Source organism: Panicum virgatum, chromosome 3K (assembly GCF_016808335.1).
Source record: "Panicum virgatum strain AP13 chromosome 3K, P.virgatum_v5, whole genome shotgun sequence".
Taxonomy (NCBI): domain Eukaryota; kingdom Viridiplantae; phylum Streptophyta; class Magnoliopsida; order Poales; family Poaceae; genus Panicum; species Panicum virgatum.
Window position 1 is genome coordinate 27962197 of NC_053138.1, and position 13824 is coordinate 27976020.

Below are 13824 nucleotides of genomic sequence, written 5' to 3' on the forward strand. Positions count from 1 at the left end.
ACAAGCAGAAAGCTAACAAAAGAAGCTAAGACGCGCGCCCAACAAAAGATAAGAATCCTCAGGCTTCATCATCAGAGGCTTCATCGCCTACATCGTGGAGTCTCGCGGGGCCTTCAAGCAGCAGAGGGGGAGAGTAAAGCTTCTGCTGGGCTATAACCTTGTGGACGCATGATATGAGAATCTTCACGCCCTCCAGAATCTTGCCATGCATTTCCGATCCGTACAAACCTGCCCAATAAGACATAAGAGTAGACATTTGGAACATGGGACTTACCCGCGAGGCTAACTGAAATGCCATTACAAAAAACCTGACGTACGAGACTTGCGGGAGTACAGAATTTGCCATTTAATATGATAACAACTTAGAACAAATACAATGCAGTTTGGGTAATTTGGCCGGAGTGTGGGAAATGAAGTGCAAGACAAGGATTCAAAAAACTGACCCAGAGGCTGCTCTGGCGTTGGATTTCATTGTCCTCGATTTTTGCTGGTAACAGATGGAAGAATCTCGCTTTGTTTACTCTTAACATCCTCCTCGAAAGTTTCCTTTAATTGTAAATAGTCAACTAAACTAAACGAATATGAGAAACTATTTCTAGGGCATTATGGTTTGGTTTGGTGTAGAAACTATTTCTATATTAAATGGACTAGTAGTGCAGATTAGAGCAAGTTTGATAGTTCTGCCGGCTGCTCGCAGCCTACTGGTGGTAACAAGCACGTGATGGTGGTGGGCCCGCTGCTATTCAATGCACAGCTTGCTGCTCAGCCAATGCTAGCGGCAGCAGCTTGTTTTCGCCGGCCGGAGCGAGCGCGTTGCGAGACACCCATCCCCTTCTCTTTCTTCACTTCTCTCTCCTCCACGTAGATATGAGCCGGCTAGTCGTCCATCATAATACTTGCTTTTATAATCACCAACTGTACAAGAGATTGAAGCATAACCTTCAGGACATTTGGCTCACGGTCACATGCAACATTTTGTATGGATTACAGAGTAGGACAATCAGAGGGGGAAGATTTGTAATGTTACCCGGTAAAAATTATAGTTGAAGCAAAAAAAAAAGAACATATTCATGACCATGACAAACTAGCGAACAAGAGCGTCAAAGCAGACATGGTGAATGAAAAGAGCGTCAAAGGGAAAAACTCTACCAAGCAACAGGCAAGACCAAGCACATTGCATGTCGAGGAGACGAGGTCGATGAAACTAGGCCTTGTTTAGTTCCCTTCAAAATTTCAAAACTTTACAAGATTCCTCATCACATCGAATCTTTTAACACATGCATGAAATATTAAATGTAGCTAAACAAAAATAACTAATTACACAGTTTGTCTATAATTTGCGAGATAAATCTTTTGAGCCTAGTTAACTCATGGCGGAATAAGAATTATCGAAAGTGCTACAGTGTTTTACACACAAAACTTTATGCATCTAAACAAGGCCCTAGTGTAATTTTGTTAGGGCGCCACTGACAATGACGTGTCAATAGCTACAAGAGATCACAGCAGATTTTGTAACTTACTACATGGCGAAGAAATTTTAAGTCGATCGTTTGGCGGGGGGGGGGGGGGGCACCCCTCCACATGGATTGCTATGCACACATTTTTTTAATTTGTTTGTGCCCTTGTCCTTCTTCCTCAAAATTGTATTGCATTATATTTGTCACTACATCCTTTGAACATGTAAGTTGGACTAATTTTACAAAACACTGGTGGTGGTGGACCTGTAGACTACCCAAAATCCCATATTGTCTTTTAAGGGTTACCGAGTTTGTAGTATAAGATGTTTTAGAAGTAACGTATTGAGTTGGGTTCCATTGAAACTGCAACGACAGTTCTCTTTCTCTAAGGCTTTCAACCGGAATGTTCTTCATTCATCACTAAACCAAGCAACATATCCAACAAATCGGGACTTTGCCCCGATTTCATTACCATAACAGCAACAAAATTACATCATGTTTGTCGAGTTATTTAACGCAAGTTCACCAGCGAGCAGAGAGTTCAAACAGAGGCTCTCTGGTTACACAACAGCAAAGAGGGCTGCAAAAGACTACACAAGGGATTTGCCAATCCCATATCACTCCAGATCTCATAACAAAAACAAGAAGTCGACCAGGGGGAGACACGTCCCCCTGATTTTCATCATAAGAAGTTTGTGCCGTGATCCTTATCTCGTAACAGGCGCGTAAGTCATCTGTCCACGAGCGAGCCAAATTGTAGGCAGCTAAAAGTGTGCTCAAACTAAAGAAATGGTTGGTTTGAGCAATGGTAAACTACACCTAGCCCTCATGCAGCATTTGTCTTCCTGATATACCTCATATGCAACATTTGTTTTCCTGATACCTCGTACGCCTAGAATATCATGCTCTAAACAAAAGGAGAAGAAGCGAAGAGTTTGGCAGCACCCAGATATTCTATTGTGTAGTGTGTTTGCTTGAACTACTACTGTGGCTCTCTTCTTGCTATTTAAAACCAAATGGTGCATACAATCCTTTCAACTAGTAAAATGAGACTTAGACATGTTATCTAACATGTTTGTGAAGTTTGATGAGTTTTGAAGCATGTCTAGTATTTCTTTCAGAAAGCGAAATGAAGGCAAATTGCAATAAGTCAAGGGACCTGCCAGCCCTCCCCATTACCGAAAGGTCGTTTCAGCAACTGGAAAGTTGACACACAACTGTCCGCCATGTTCTGGGGCCTGTCGCCTATTAAATTACCTCTCCGGTACCCATATGATCTCTATTTATTGGACACCTAGGGGCGGACAGACTATTACATTTACAATTGTTTCAATTTAGTATTTATTTTCGGTACTTATTTTAAATTAATACTATTTTAAAAAAGAATTATCTGGGCTTTAAATGGACAGAAGAGGGCCACGACGCTGGATGTATATACCAACACAAGTGAGGTGCTCGCTATGGATCTCACCGTCACCGTTCACTGGCACAGGCAACAGCAGGGGTGGGCATTCGGTCTATTCGGGTATTTCGGTTCGGTCTATTCGGATTTTGCGAATTTCGGATTTCAAAAAATGAGAACCGAAATTTTAAAGACAAAATTAGGAACCGAACCCGAATAGACCGAATATTTCGGTTCGGTCTATTCGGTCCACCGAATTAACCGAATAATAAACACACTCTCATCTTCCATCAAAATATATGCAATGAATAGTTAAATAGAAGTACGAGTAATAGCGATAAGTAACTATGAAAAAATAGCATAATGAAATAGACATACAAATATTAAGATGAGATAACAACTATTAGCTAATAAGTTCAAAAATCACATAAGATATCATGGCATACCAAGAGTTTGAATGAATTTCGGGTTATTCGGTCTATTCGGGTTTTGGAGGCTAGGAACCGAACCCTAACCCGTACCCCGAATTAAACCATAAGTGTGGACCGAACCCGAACCCGAGAACCCGAATAGACCGACATTTCGGTCTATTCGGTTCGGTTCGGTTTGGTTTTTTCGGGTTTTAAATGCCCACCCCTAGGCAACAGCAGGATAAAAACCAATGGGTGTGTGTGCATTCTTTTTTTCTTTGAGGGGAAACACCAGGGGGACGATCAGTCCCCATCTGAATCAACTTCCATAGATGCCGGAGAACCGGTGATGGAGAGTGCCGCACATGGCGCATTTACATTGCCTTGGTAGGCTGTTCGTGGAGTAAAGTACAACAGAACTTGGGATAAGTTATATGGAAAAAACATTTCTCCAGTAGTCGAGCTCGTTGCGCAGAGCAGCCGGTAAACGCCAGCGCCACAGTTCAGTCGCTTCACGGCAAGCGGTGAGAAGCCGGTGGAGGTTCAGAGGCATGCCTCGGAAGACCACGTCATGGCGATGATTCCAGAGATGCCAGCAACAAAGGAGAATCATAGTATGCAGCGACCGAGTGGGAGCACCGGCTTGCGCTTCAATTCGCCAAAGGTCGTCAACGGGTGGGATGTGGGCTGGGTTCCAGCCAATGTGACGCCAGAAGCATTGGGCAAAAGGGCAGCCTGTTATCAGGTGGTTGGCGGTTTCAGTGGAGCGGGTACAGAGCTCACAAGTGTCAGTATCCAGGACGTGTTTCTTCTTCAAGTTGTGGCTGCATTGGATGCGGTTTTGGAGGAGAAGCCAGGCAAAGAACATGACCTTTGGTGGAGCGTGGTTTTGCCAAACAAAGTTGTAGGAATCACAGACGTTCGGCGAGGAGATTGCGAGTTTGTAAATCTTGCTGGTGACCAAACGGTGAAGATTGCAGGCTGGTCCGGCGAACATCATCACCATCCTCTGGCTCCCAATCATTCATGGCTAGTTGGACAGCAGCGAGCTCGGAACGCGCCTAGCAGTTGAGCCGTGGCACAAGGTACTGGAGGATCCCGTGGTTAACAGTGTCGCGGATAGAAGCACCGTGTTTGGCCACATGACTGTATAGCACAGGGAACCTGGAACATAGGGGCTCCACACCAAGCCATCGATCTTCCCAGAACGCAGTTGTTGCGCCACATTTGACTGAGACTGAAGTTAGTTGGTGGTAAGAGGGGAGCAGAGTGCGGAGGCCATCCCAGTGAGCGCCTTCAACCTCTCACTGCAGGGTGTGAAGGTCAACGCGTTGGCACACCCATGCGGCCCACGAAGAGTCACCTGGATGATGGAGGCAGTGTAGGAGCTTCAAGAGTAGGCAAGCAATTTGTACCGAGATCTGCTTCACACCGAGTCCACCGTCTTGTTTGGGGAGACAAACTTTGTCCCAAGCCACAAGGCATTGCGCACCAGTTGCAGTAGCTTGTCCAGACCAGAGGAAAGCTCTCCTGCGTTTATCAAGAGCTTCAATTGTGCCGGCAGGGAGAAGCAGGGCAGACATGAGGTGTGCTGGCATGCCGTCGAGAACCGAGTTGATTAGGACCAGGCGGCCAGCATGGTTGAGCAGCAGGGCCTTCCAGCCGGAAAGCTGTCGATCAACTTTGGCGATCAGTGGGACAAAAGCTTGCAGGTTCAGTTTCACATTGGAGAGAGGGAGGCCCAGATACACTTGCGGGAAGGTGTCTTGTTTGCACTGCAAGACTTTCATCAGCCGGCACAACTTTGATTCTGGAACATGCATGGGGACTGCTGTGCTCTTTGGTAGTTGATTTTCAGGCCGGTAGCATCTGAGAAGGAATCAAGTATACTCCTCAGGTTGATGACATCTTCAGATGTGGCACGGATCAGGATGAGCGTATCGTCAGCATACTAGAGGACTGGGCATGGGGCATCGATCAGCGGGTGCCAGACAGAGCCACAATCCTTGATCAAGCATTACAACAGGTCAGCGACGAGTATGAAGAAGTAGGGCGATAGTGCATCACCATGCCTAAGCCCACGCTTGCAGTTGATCCATGGCCCTGGGGAACCGTTGACGAGGACGGCTGAGCACGACGTTTGGAGAATCTCCAGCATCCAGTGTAGCCAGAGTGGAGGGAATCCTCTTGTTTGCATGATCTTCATCAGACTGCACCAATTGACCGAGTCAAAAGCTTTGGCAAAATCTAGCTTGAGCACAATAGTTGGTCGGCGACGGCGGTGGCAACACTGAATAAGCTCTGTGGCGTAGATAAAGTTTTCTGAAATGGACCGTCCACGGATGAAACCCGTTTGGTCCGTATCAACCAGAGCCTGAATTTGATGTTGAAGCCGAGTAGTTAGGATCTTGGTGAGTATCTTGACAGGGTAGTTCTAAAGAGATATTGGGTGGAAGTCTCCAGGGGCCGTGGCGCCCTCTTTCTTTGGCAGGAGCACAATGTGAGCCCGATTGATGCTCTCCAGCTAAGTGGTGCCATCATGGAAAGCCTCCAGGAACCTCATGATGTCGGATTTGTGTGTGTGCATTCTCATCAAACTATAGTCCATTGCTGCTGCTGTTAGCTTTCGAGTACTTGGCATAGAGATGGGAGGTGTTGGGAACTGAAACAATCCATACGAAAGACCATTTTGTACAATGAGATTGTGCATCAGTGAGGTGTCTTGATGTGATCGTTATGAGCTGCTTTCTGGTAGAATGCTCCACCAGCAATCTGAATGCACCAATCTGACTTGCACCAATCTGGTGCTGTAACACATGTGTAGCACCCCGAGAGTTGCTGAAGCCCTGAACGTAGGCCTCACTGACCGACTACCAAGTTTCCCCGGTTCATTCTGAATTTCTGATCAGGCGAGAGAAAATAGCTTTATGATGCCGCAGTAGCGCGCAGTACCACCATGCATGTGTAGGAGTGTCATGCCCAGCAATACCATGGATTGTGCCCAAGTGGAACCATGGGCTGGCAAGCCCATTTGTCGCTATTACAGCCCAAGTTCCAGTCCAAGACTAAGGCTACAAAACAATAGGCACATGCACATCATCAGGCATCGAACAGAAGTTAGGAATATTTCCCAAAACGTCGTCCTCTTCCTTGGGAAGGAGTGGCTTTGTTACTCCCGACAACGGTGGCGGGTACATCTACTTCCACGGGTGCGATGGCTATCCCAACCTCAGCATCGGCGACTTCGTCGAGTTCGAGATCAGGGCGGACTAGGATGAGCGCCCTAAGGCCTTTGACTTCATGGCTCCCGGCGGTGGCATGCTCACTGGTAGCACCGACTCTGATGGATGCAGCCACGGTGGCAGCGGGGCGAGCTACGGCGGAGATGGCAGCCTCGACTGCGGTGGTGGTAGAGGCTACAACGACAGCGACAACTGTAGGATCAAGAACACCGACTAGAGGGGGAGGTGAATAGGCGGTTTAAAATCTAAAACCAACGACACTAGAGAAATTTAATTTGTAACAAAAGAAAGCCCTATGTCATGCTACTACTAACTCTAGTTGGGTTTGCAACCTAGGGTGACAAGTTACAAATCAAGCTCTAGTAAAGTAAATTTCTCAAAGTAAATGAATTAAACAAGATGAGCAAGAGATATAACCGAGATAGACACACGAATTTATCCCGTGGTGTTGATGACTTGCCGGTAACCCCTAATCCACGTTGAGGTGGACTCCAAGAGTCAACCGCTCCTCTATCAAGAACTCTCTTGATCTTGAGCCGGCTTGAATCAAGGAACCGCTCCACACCTCGATTCCACTAGAGTTGCTCTTCACCACTCCGGTGAGGTGAGCACAAGACCTCTCACAACCGAAATCGGGGCTCCTCAACAATCTCCTTGGAGGAGCTCCACGAAATCCTCTTCTCCAAGCCGTCTAGGGAGCGGCAACTCCCAAGAGTAACAAGTCTATGATGCTTTCTTGAAGTTTCCCTAGTGCCATAAAGCTCAAACTCTTGATGCAATGCACTAGGATGCTCTCACACTCTTAAGAATGCAATCTCTAAATAAGTGTGTGTGTGTGAGAGGGATGCCTTAGCTCTATAGTATCAAGTATGCAGTCCAAATGGCCAAGAGAGAGACCCAATGGCCGGGCATTGGGTATATATAGACACCCCCTCAAAAGCTAGCTGTTACACTCTTTTCTGCGAAGTCGCGGACCGTCCGCGGTTCAAAAACCGGACCGTCCGCCGTTATAAACCAGTGAGTAAGAGTGCATTTAATGTGTGTCAGAACTAGCCGTTACAGCCCCGGTGGACCGTCCGCAGTTATGTGTTCCACACCACCAGAGATGAACATCGTCTCTGGTACAACTTTGAAATTAGCCGGCGGATCGTCCGCGTCCCAGGGGCGGACCGTCCGCCATTCATCCTTGAAAACCACCAGAGACAACAATGTCTCTAGTACAAATTTGAGATAAGTCGGCGGACCGTCCGCGCCCCAGGGGCGGACCGTCCGCGCCCCAGGGGCGGACCGTCTGCAGCACAGATCATAAGCCCAACCAGAGAAAACACCCTCTCTGGTACAATTTGAGTTAGAGCGGCGGATCGTCCGCCAGCCAATTAAATTCCCACTCGAGTTCAACAGGCTCTCTGGTACGGGTGCGGACTGTCCGCGCCATAGAGGCAGACTGTCCGCCCTTGTGCAGTCAGCTCTCAAACTTGATCTTTTTCAAATCTTTTTAAAATGTCGTTAGCCCTCACGCATGCATCTAGACATTTTGAGCAAAATGGCACTAAAGACCTGTCAAGCACGAGTACACAACCCCTCTTGATAGTACGGCTATCTATCCAACAAATCCGGCCACTTTTCATCCTATAAACGCCTTGTGACCGGAAAAATACAAAAGCCCTATTTTATACCTTTGCCTTGAGCCCGAGCTTTGCATATCATCTCCAAACTTCACACATTCACAACCAAATCCCTTTTATCCGTGGATCAAACTATGCTCATTATCTCAAATGAAATTGTTAATCCACAAATCATTGTTATTAATTACCAAAACTCGAATTAGGGGCCTAGATGCTTTCAATCTCCCCCTTTTTGGTAATTGATGACAACACTAAATTTTGGAGTGATAAAAGTGTTTAAGTCAACTTTATACACTAGGCATAAGGTGGACTTGGAATTGAACTTTGGAAGAACTTACTCATTTTTCTTGAAAATGTCAGAATATGGTATGAATAAATTCACCAAGTTCGATGAGTAGAGAGAACTCTCCCTTGATATGTGCATATAAATTTGAATGAATACCAAGAGCACATATATGTGAAATTTGAAAATTTTGACGGAGTTTCCCCTACAAGTTAAAATCAAGGCATACAAGATACAAGATATATATATATATATATATATATATATATATATATATATATATATATATATATATATATGATATGAATTTTAGCTTGGTTAGCACAACCTCACAACCACAAGATGAACATAAGTAGATAAGAGTAACACAAACCAATATAGTTCATCACACATTACAAACCAAATGTTCAAATCCAACCACAAGTCACAAACCGAGTTCATGCAAGACACAAATCATAAACATGTAATGCAATAGAGTTCAACACAAATGGAATAAGAGTAGCAAGTGGAAGACGAAAGCGAATGATCTCCATGTGAAGTCCATGAGCTCCCCCTAGATCCAAGCACTCCAAAGCTCCTTCTCCCCCTTTGGCATCAATTGCCAAGAAGGTCAATCCATCGGCGGTGGAGGAGGTGGCGGTGGGTAGAACGGCTGGTGCAGGTAGAACTCTAGAGGTGGCACTAGAGCCAGGAACACTGAGTAGAAGTGGTCAGAAAACCCGATGAAGGCTGTGCTAAAAGTATCAAATCGCTGCTCTAGATGCTGCTGCCTCTGCTCAAGCTGCTCAAACTGCTCAGAAGAAGGCAAATCCTCAAAGCGTGAGTCAAGAGCTGCTATGTCTTAGTGTAAACTCTGCTGAACCCCCTGCATCTGAGCCATCATTGGCTAGAACATCTGTTGCTGTATGTTCTGGAAGTTGAGGTCATCTGACTCTGCATCTGACTAGCCAAACCCGCAATCTGAGAGGACATTCTCTCCTGCATGGATGCAAAGTAAGGGTCAAAGTAGCCAGCTGGAGGAGCCCACTGCTGCTGTACTGAAGGATATGCTGGTGGCATGGCATGCTGAGCTGCAGCTGCTCCCATGTGAGCATCATCATCACTATCGTCAGCACCATCCTGCCCCTGTGCTTCAGCATCCATATCATCTCCAGGGAAAGGAGTCAAAGGCATCAAAAAAAAAGTATTGTCATTCTTGAATGGCCTAAAAGGAGTGTGGTTGCACTCACAAATGCCTCTAAAAGAGGTCTTGGCCTTGATGATTGACATGATGTATGGAGCAAAGTAAAGGTTCATCTCCATGTTGAGTCTCAGATCTACTAGCTGATCCATGATGAGTGCAATGACATTAATCCTGTTGCCATTCATCACATGAGAGATAACATTCCAATAATGACCTCTGATTTTGTCTTTGTTGCCACTCTTAGGCATGAAAGTGACTCTGGCAATTTTATTTATCACAGCAGGATGATGCCTCAGACCCTGAATTCCCCCAAAGCTTCTAGTAATACCAAGATGTGCAAGCTCATAGTACGTGGGGTAGTCATTCTCATCTAAAGGGTTTTCTAACACAACATTCATACTTTGCTCACTAGTGATGAAATCATAATCCAACTGGTTAGCAGCAACAAACTGAGCAAATGTAGCAAAATAAGTTCTCTTCCCAGTTGTCCACCAAAATGTTTCCTCAACCATGTTGATATCTAGGGTGGCATAGAACTGACGTATGACTGTTTCATTCCAATCACACTTATGCTGCAGAAAATTTGCTAACCCCATTTGCTCAAATCTATCCACTAGATCAGATATGACTTGTTGTGATCTCATATAGCCTAGGTCCATGGTCTGATGTTTGAATACATTCTTCTTAACAAGATGACCAAAGTAAGCATCTTTTTTACCTCATTTTGAAGAAGAGGATGTTGGTGTCACGAGGCAAGTTGAACTGATTCGCTGCTCTAGCATTGGCATAGCTCTCAGCAGTCCACTGTCGGCTAGGAAGATCTAGCCCCATCAGATCTGTGATATCATCCTCAACTTCCTCAGTCTCTTCCTCTGAAGATTCATCACCAACATCACCCACTGAAGATGTTGCAGCCATCTCACTAAGATTGGGAGCGTAGTCCACATCATCAGAGTCATCACTATCTCTTTGTCTTTTGGAAGACACAGCCTTCTTGATTTTGGAAGTAGTGGCCTTGAGGGTCTTCTGGAGTGGCCTGAGATCAATAATCAATCATAAGATTCATATATTCAAGTATAATATCCAAGCCAAGCAAGATCATCACAAGAGAACAAGAATCAGCCATTCTGTGCACTGGCGGACCGTCCGCATAAAGGCCGCGGACTGTCCATGTCCATGATTCTGCCTAACGGCAGACCGTCCGCCAGCTAGGAGCGGACCGTCCGCGATGCATCTGTTCATGTGCAGAGAACCCAAAATCGCCCTAAACTTTGATTCATCCATATTATGAGTTCTAGATCGAATCCACCAACCAAAATTTAACCATAGTACCTCCTCATCACTAGGAACAAGACACCCCAAGTATTTTCAAGAATCCATGGCCCAAAAACATATCAGAGCCCCTAACCCTATCTCCTTCCAATGATGAAATCCATAAACAAGAGTTAGAGATATGATGAAATACCGAGAGGACATGGTGTAGAATGTCACAGAGTGTCCGGGGATGTGCTCGGACCGTCCGGGAACCACGACAAAAGTCCTCCTGTAGGGTCGAGATGGCGGACTAGAGGGGGGGTGAATAGTCCTTTCTAAAACTAATTGCGCCGGCTAACCGAAACTTATGCGGAATTGAAACTATTCGCTTAGCCAAGACTTCACCCCTCTAACTATGACTCTAAGGCACCTCCAAAAAGATCCTACACAAAGCAAATGGAGTGCCAAGCTAGTAAGAGCTCTCCTAACAATTCTAATGCCAAGTCATACAAGCCTAAGCACTAGTACTTCACAAACCGGGGGAGCTCCTACACAATTCTAATGAGCAAAAGCACAAAGCCAAACCTAAGCTCACTAGATGCTCAAGGACAAGGATACACAATCCAAATCCAAGAGCTCAACTTGCTTCGCTACACAAGCTAACTAGTTACACTAGAATCTCTACTTCTAGCTACACAAGCAAGAAGATGATTAGCAAGCTACACAAGCTAACTAATCACTAGAGAGCAACTACACAAGCACAAGATATAGATGAATGTAAATACAAAGCTTGTGATTTGGAGAATGCAAACCACCGAGAAGAGTAGACAAGATTGACACGGTGATTTTTATCCCGAGGTTCACTTGGTTGCCACCAAGCTAATCCCCGTTGAGACAAGCTCCAAGGTTGCCGCCGATCCTCTTGCTAGTGGTGACTTCTCAAGTCACACTCTCCCACATGGAGTGCTCACACTTAGCTCTAGCACATGATCCGGCCGGACCACTTGTTGCTCTTCACGTCTCACTCAACTAGAGTTGCTCTTCGCGGCTCCCGCGGGGTGAGCACAATACCCCTCACAATCTCTTCTCCGGAGCACCGCCCAATCTTCTTACGGGCTTCAACGGAGCCTCTTACCACCAAGCCGTCTAGGAGGTGGCAACCTCCAAGAGTAACAAGCACACCGGCTTGCAACACGATCACCTAGTGCCACTCGATGCAATCTCTCAAAGCAATCGCACTAGAATTGCTCTCTCACTCGATCGGATGATTACTATCAAGTTAGAGTGAGTAGAGGCTCTCAAGCACTCTCACACATGGACACCAAGTCCCCAAGGTGCTCAGCCACCTCAAATGGCCGGCCACACCCTCTATTTATAGAGGGAGGCCCCAAACTAGCCGTTACACTCAAATCCCGTGAAAACAGAGTTTTCGCGGACTGTCCGCCTCACAGAGACCGGACCGTCCGCCATTCAAAACCAACGGCTAGAACTGCAATGATTATGTGTCAGAGTCGACCGTTAGAGCCCCGGGCGGACTGTCCGCACCACTGGGGCGGACCGTCCGCGGTTCAAAACTTCGAACCAACCGATTTGCAAACGTCTCTAACTAAATCTGGAAGTGACCGGCGGACTGTCCGCTCCCCAGGGGCGGACCATCCGCCGTTCAAAAGGTCAGCACATACAGAAACCGCAGTGTTTCTGTCCCAGAATTTTCAGTAGGAGGCGGACCGTCCGCCCCCAAGGGCCGGACCGTCCGCAGTACAATTTGGACACCCAAGATAGAACTACCAAGTTTCTGCGCACGTTTCAGCTTTTAAAGGCGGACCGTCCGCCCCCATGGACCGGACGGTCCGTAGTTCATTTTGGACCACCAACAGAGCCAAAAACGGTTCTGTTCGAGCTCATCCGAGATAATGGCGGACCGTCCGCAGGTCTATTTCCAGTAGAAATGTACCTCGGTAAAACGGCCATAACTCTTAGCTCCGATGTCCAAAATTTGGTGATCTTGGACTCTATGGAAAGCTTATTCAGAGGGCTACACAACCCAACTGAATATTTGATCCAAAACACAATGGATCAAAGCAGTGTTTCACTCCAAGAGCCAACCTAATCTCCGAAGAACACCGAAAAGCCTTTCTTGCTTCCCCAAGTTGATAAACATCAACTCCAACTCTTTCTCCTTTGCAAATGTGCCAACAACACCACGCGAACAACACCATGTGCATGTGTGTTAGCATTTCACAAACATTCTCAAAGGATTTTCACTTGATCTCACCACGCCACTCGATCCTAGCAACATCGCAATGTTAGATCGCTCAAGTGGCACTAGATGACCGATATGCAAACAAGTTTGCCCCTCTTGATAGTATGGCCATCTATCCTAAATCCGGTCATGCACTTCTCTACACAACCTTTGACCAGTGAAATGAAATGCCCTACAAGTCATACATTTGCCTTGCACATTCCATTTTATCTTCCCAAATGTTGATGCCATACAAACACCAAACTCCATCAAGCCTTTTGATCATCATCATGAGTCAACACTTGGCTTGATCTTTCTTGAATAATATGATCCACTCCATATTATCACATGACCTCTTTGGTTCATCGATCTTGACCTTGCTCGCTCTTCACCGTTGCCTCGGTCCATCGGCGCCAAATCTTGCCCAAGCTTCACCGCCTCGCGGTCCCTCGCTTCAAAGCCTTGACTTGCCCTTCTCCATTGCAACCGGTCCATCAAGCCAAGCCTTGTCTTGATCTTCTCCACTTTGGTCACATAACTCCATGTCATGTCTCATATGCAATGAGCTCCTCGATCACACTATATGAGCATAGCATCAACTCTTAGCCATTTCTCCTCCATGGCACATGTTGCTCATACTAGTGTCTTTGTGTGGACTAATCTCCTGTGTATCTCAACATAAACACTTATTAGTCCACCTAAGTTGTCACTGAATTACCAAAACCA